Raw genomic sequence first — 6476 nt, forward strand, 5'->3', positions numbered from 1 at the left:
TGCTTATTAATTATTATTATTATTATTTATTTTATTTTTTTTGAGATGGAATCTCCCTCTGTCACCCAGGCTACAGTGCAGTGGCACAATCTCGGCTCACTGCAACCCCCACCTCCCAAGTTCAAGCGATTCTCCTGCCTCAGCCTCCCGAGTAACTGGGACTACAGGTGTGTACCACTACACCTGGCTAGTTTTTTGTTTGTTTGTTTGTTTGTTTGTTTGTTTTGAGACGGACTCTCGCTCTGTCACCTGGGCTGGAGTGCAGTGGTGCGATCTCGGCTCACTGCAAGCTCTGCCTCCTGGGTTCATGCCATTCTCCTGCCTCAGCCTCCTGAGTAGCTGGGACTACAGTCGCCCGCCACCATGCGCGGCTAATTTTTTTTTGTATTTTCAGTAGAGACGGGGTTTCACCATGTTAGCCAGGATGGTCTTGATCTCCTGACCTCGTGATCCACCTGCCTCGGCCTCCCAAAGTGCTGGGATTACAGACATGAGCCACCGCGCCCGGCCTTTTTTTGTATTTTTAATAGAGATGGGGTTTCACCATGTTGGTCAGGTTGGTCTCGAACTCCTGACCTCAAATAATCTGTCCATCTTGGCCTCCCAAAGTGCTGAGCCACCAAGCCTGACCTATTTATTTTTATTTTTTTTGATAAGGAGTCTCGCTCTGTCAGCCATGTTGGAGTGCAGTGGTGCAATCTTGGCTCACTGCAACCTCTGCCTTTCGGGTTCAAGTGATTCTCCTGCCTCAGCCTCCTGAATAGCTGGTATTACAGGTGCCAGCCACCACGCCTGGCTAATTTTTGTATTTTTAGTAGAGATGAGGAAGGTCAGGCTGGTCTCGATATCCTGACCTCAGGTGATCCGCCTGCCTCGGCCTCCCACAGTGCTGGGATTATAGGAATGAGCCACTGCGCCCAGCCATTTCATGTCTTTTGCATTTGCCTGCTTCTCCCAGTCTCTCCCCTTCTTGTTCCCCTCCTCTCTATCTTCTTTTTCTTCCTGTCTATCACATTCTCTCTCCTCTCCCCTACTCTCTCCCTGCCCCTTTCCCTTTCTTCCTTTTTTCCTTTCTCTTCCTCCCTCCCTCTCTCCCTCCCTTCATTCCTTCCTTTCTTTTTTTGACGGAGTTTTCCTCTTGTTGCCCAGGCTGGAGTACAATGGTGCAATCTTGGCTCACCGCAACCTCCGCCTCCCTGGTTCAAGCAATTCTTCTGCCCCAGCCTCCCGAGCAGCTGGGATTACAGGCATGTGCCACCACACACAGCTAATTTTGTATTTTTAGTAGAGACGGGGTTTCTCCATGTTGGTCAGTCTGGTCTCGAACTCCCGACCTCAGGTCATCCGCCCCCCCTTGGCCTCCCAAAGTGCTGGGATTACAGGCGTGAGCCACTGCACCTGGCTGGCTGGCTTGCTTTCTCTTTCTTTCTTTCTTTCTCTCTCTTTCTTTCTTTCTTTCTTTCTTTCTTTCTTTCTTTCTTTCTTTCTTTCTTTCTTTCTTTCTTTTCTTTCTTTCTTTCTTTCTCTCTTTCTTTCTTTCTTTTTCTTTCTCTTTCTTTTCTTTCTTTCTCTTTCTTTCCTGCTTTCTTTCTTTTTCTTTCTTTCTTCTTTCTTTCTTTCTTTCTTTCTTTCTTTCTTTCTTTCTTTCTTTCTCTCTCTCTCTTTCCCTCTCTTTCTTTTTTCTTTCTCTCTTTCTTTTTCTTTCTTTTCCTTCCTTCCTTTCTTCTTTTCTGTTCTCTTTTTTTTTTTGAAACAGGGTCTTACTCTGTTGCCCAGGCTGCAGTGCAGTGGCACAATCACAGCTCACTGAAGCTTTGGCCTCCCTGGCTCAAGCAATCCTCCCACTTCAGCCTCCTGAGTAGCTGGGACTACAGGTGCATGCCACCATGCCTGTTGAAATGTTTTTCTTTTTAATTTTGTAGAGACGGAGTCTCGTTATGTTGCCTAGACTGGTCTTGAACTCCTGGGGTCAAGCGATCCTCTTGCCTTGGCCTCCCAAAGTGGTGGGATTACAGGTGCAAGCCACTGCTCCCGGCCTCACATTGTCTTTCTGCCTCTCCGTGTTCATCCTTTCTTTGACTTTTTTTCTCCATGTCTCTTTTCATTATCCTTTCTCTTTCCATCCTGCTTACTGCCTCCCCTCTGTCTCTGTCTCTCCACTTCTGTCTCCTGCCCCCACCCCATGACCCTCCACCAGACCTCTCCAGCCAGGGCACCAGGTGGATGCCTGGAACAGCGCCTCCCTTTTCCCAGCTCCCTTATCCCAAAGTTTTAGAAGTGCTCCCAGTCCCCATGATTCACCTATGTCCTGCCCTTTGCAGGCAGAGTTCTGGACAGTGAGGGTGGAGGAAAGCTGAGTCTTTCATGAAGCCGGCCATTGTCAGACTCTGGCTCTGGATAAGCACTTTCCTTTGGACTGCCTTGGTGTTTCCATCTGTAAAAGAGGGATGTGACCCATGACTTAGCAGGGCTGTGGTGACAATTAAGTGTGATACATTTTAAAGAGCTGTCTCTGTGCTCAGCACCTTGATGTAATAAGCACTCCAATCAGTGTTGCAGAAACAGGCAGCACTTCCCAAACTTATTTAAACATGGGGCAGCCAGGAGCAGTGGCTCATGCTTGTAATCCCAACACTTTGGGAGGCTGAGGCGGGCAGATCACTGGAAGTCGGGATCTGCCCAGCCTGGGCCAACATAGTAAGGCCTCATCTCTGTAAAAATAAAAACATTAGGCCGGGTGCAGTGGCACACGCCTGTAATCCCAGCACTTTGGGAGGCCGAGGCAGGTGGATCACGAGGTCAGGAGATCAAGACCATCCTGGCTAACACGGTGAAACCCCGTCTCTACTAAACATATAAAAATAATTAGCTGGGTGTGGTGGTGGGCACCTGTAGTCCCAGCTACTCAGGAGGCTGAGGCAGGAGAATGGCGTGAACCCGGGAGGCAGAGGTTGCAGTGAGCCAAGATTGCACCACTGCACTCCAGCCTGGGTGACAGAGCGAGACTCCATCTCCAAAAAAAATAAAAAATAAAAAATAAGGCCGGGCGCAGTGGCTCAAGCCTGTAATCCCAGCACTTTGGGAGGCTGAGATGGGCAGATCACAAGGTCAGGAGATGGAGACCATCCTGGCTAATACGGTGAAACCCCATCTCTACTAAAGAATACAAAAAACTAGCCGGGCGACGAGGCGGGCGCCTGTAGTCCCAGCTACTTGGGAGGCGGAGGCAGGAGAATGGCGTAAACCTGGGAGGCGGCGCTTGCAGTGAGCTGAGATCCGGCCACCGCACTCCAGCCTGGCGACAGAACCAGACTCCATCTCAAAGAAATAAATAAATAAAATAAAATAAAATAAAATAAAAACATTAGCTGGGCGTGGTGGCTCACACGTGTAGTCCCAGCTCTTCGGGGAGGCTGAGGCGGGAGGATTACTTGAGCCCAGTTCAAGGCAGAAATTAATTAAAATCATACCACTACACTTCAGCCTGGGTGACACAGTGAGACCCTGACTAAAAAAAAAGACCAAAAACAGTGCCCTCTTTTTAACTCACAGCCTCCAGAATTCCCTTGGGGAGGCTATATAGCCCCTTCCCAGGTCCCACTCCATTCTTGACACCTCCTCAGGGTATCTCCATGACAGTCAAGATAGAGTCTCTTGATTCCCTTCTTGGTGGTGATGAAGAGGAGATCCTTGGATGGCAGATGGTGACTACCAGAGCTGAGGCTCCAGGCCTGGAGTGGCCTTTCCTTCCAGATTCTGGCTCCAGGCACTGGAGGATCCACACTTACAGTCTCCTGAGCTGTATTCTGCTGGACGTGGGTCCCCAGATATGGTTCTGTCCTGGGGAAAAGTGCCCCAGGTTTGTTTGTTTTGAGACAGAGTCTCATTCTCTTCACCCAGGCTGGAGTGCAATGGCACGATCTTGGCTCACTGCAACCTCCACCTCCTGGGTTCAAGTGATGCTCCTGCCTCAGCCTCCTGAGTAGCTGGGATCACAGGCGCCTGCTACATTTTGTTTGTATTTTTAGTAGAGACAGGGTTTCACCATTTTGGCCAGGCTGGTCTCGAACTCCTGACCTTGTGATCCACCCACCTCAGCCTCCCAAAGTGCTGGGATTACAGGCACAGGCCACCTAGCCCCTCCCATGCTTTTTTTGTTTTGTTTTCTTTTTCTTTTTTTTTTTTTTTTTTGAGATGGAGTCTCACTCTGTCGCCCAGGTTGTAGTGCAATCTCAGCTCACTGCAGCCTCAGCCTCCCAGGTTCAAGCGATTCTTCCGCCTCAGCTTCCCTAGTAGCTGTGATTCCAGGCGCACACCACCAAGCCTGGCTAATTTTTTGTGTTTTTCGTAAAGACGGGGTTTCACCATGTTGCGGCTGGTCTCGAATTCCTGAGCTCGAGTGATCCCCCCGCCTCTGCCTCCCAAAGTGCTGAGATTATACACATGAGCCGCTGCACCCAGCCTTATTATTATTTTTTGAGACAGAATCTCACTCTGTCACCCAGGCTGGAGTGCACTGGCACAAACATGGCTCACAGCAGCCTTAAATTCCTGTGCTCAAGTGATCCTCCCACCTTAGGCTCCTGAGTAGCTAAAACTACAGGTGTGAGCCACCACGCCTGGCCAGTCAAAAAATTTTTTTTGTAGAGACAGGGTCTTGCTCTGTTGTTCAGGCTGGTCTCAAACTGCTGGCCTCAAACAATTTTCCTGCCTCGGCCTCTCAAAGTGCTAGGATAACAGGCGTGAGCCACTATGCCCAGTGTCACAATTATTTTCTGATGTTAGCCTTACCTTACCTGAATAATAATAAAACCAATTAAAATGATGCACTCTTGTGAGGCACGGTGGCTTATGCCTGTTATCCTAGCACTTTGGGAGGCTGAAGCAGGAGGATTGTTTGAGGCTGGGAATTCAAGATCAGACTGGGCAATATAGTAAGACCCTGTCTCTAAAAAAAAAATTTTTTTTTTTTGTGTGGAGTCTTGCTCTGTCACCCAGGCTGGAGTGCAGTGGCGGGAGCTTGGCTCACTGCAAACTCCTCCTCCTGGGTTCACACCATTCTCCTGCCTCAGCCTCCCAAGTAGCTGGGACTACTGGGACTACAGGCGCCCGCCACAATGCCCGGCTAATTTTTTTGTATTTTTAGTAGAGACAGGGTTTCACCTTGTTAGCCAGGATGGTCTCGATCTCCTGACTTTGTGATCCGCCCGCCTTGGCCTCCCAAAGTGCTGGGATTACAGGTATGAACCACTGTGCCCGGCCTACAAAAAATTTTTTTAAATAATTAGCTGGACATGGTGGCTCACACCTGTAGTCTTAGCTTTTTGGGAGCCTGAGGTGGGAGGATCACTTGAGCACAGAAGTTTGAGGCTACAAATGAGCTACAATCACACCATTCTACTCCAGCCTGGGCAACAGAGCAAGACTCTGTCTCAAAATAAGTACATCAATTAAACAAAAACAAAAGAATTAGTCAGGCATGGTGGCATGCACCTGTAGTCCTAGCTATTCGGGAGGCTAAGGTGAGAGGACTGCTTGAGCCCAGGAGTTCACAGCTGCAGTGAACTATGATCAGGCCGCTGTACTTCAGCTTGGGTGACAGAATGAGACCTTGTCTCAAAGAAACAAGAGAAAGAAGGCTGGCCACGGTGGCTCACGCCTGTAATTCCAGCACTTTGGGAGATGGAGGCAGGAGGATCACGAGGTCAACATAGTGAAACTCTGTCTCTACTAAAAATACAAAAATTAGCTGAGCATGGTGGTACGTGCCTGTAGTCCCAGGTACTCAGGAGGCTGAGGCAGGAGAATCACTTGAATCCAGGAGGCAGAGGTTGTGAGCCAAGCATCGCACCACTGCACTCCAGCCTGGGCAACAGAGCGAGACTCCGTCTCAAGAAAAACAAAAAGAAAAGAGAAAAGAAGAAAAGGAAAGGAGAGGAGGGGAGAGGAGAGCAGAGCAGAGGAGAGGAGAGGAGAGGAGGGGAGGGGAGGGGGGGAGAGGAGGAAAGGGGAGGGGAGGGGAGGGGGGAAGTGCCATTGAAAACATAGTTTGTGGCCGGGCGTGGCGGCTCACGCCTTTAATCCCAGCACTTTGGGAGACCGAGGCAGGTGGATCACGAGGTCAGGAGTTTGAGACCAGCCTGGCCAACACAGTGAAACTCTGTCTCTATTAAAAATACAAAAATTAGCTGGGCATGGCAGTGCATGCCTGTAGTCCCAGGTACTCAGGAGGCTGAGGCAGGAGAATCACTTGAACCCAGGAGGTGAAGGTTGTGGTGAGCCGAGCATCCTGCCATTGCACTCCAGCCTGGGCGATAGAGCGAGACTCTGTCTCAAGAGAAACGAAAAGAAAAGAGAAGAGAAGAAAGGAAAGAGAAGGGGAGGGGAGGGGTGGAGCAGGGGGAAAGTGTCATTGAAACATAGTTTGTGATCAATCGGTTGCCTTCAATCCCAGCACTTTGGGAAGCAGAGCAGAT

The sequence above is a fragment of the Rhinopithecus roxellana genome, chromosome 13 (assembly GCF_007565055.1).
Source record: "Rhinopithecus roxellana isolate Shanxi Qingling chromosome 13, ASM756505v1, whole genome shotgun sequence".
Lineage (NCBI taxonomy): Eukaryota > Metazoa > Chordata > Mammalia > Primates > Cercopithecidae > Rhinopithecus > Rhinopithecus roxellana.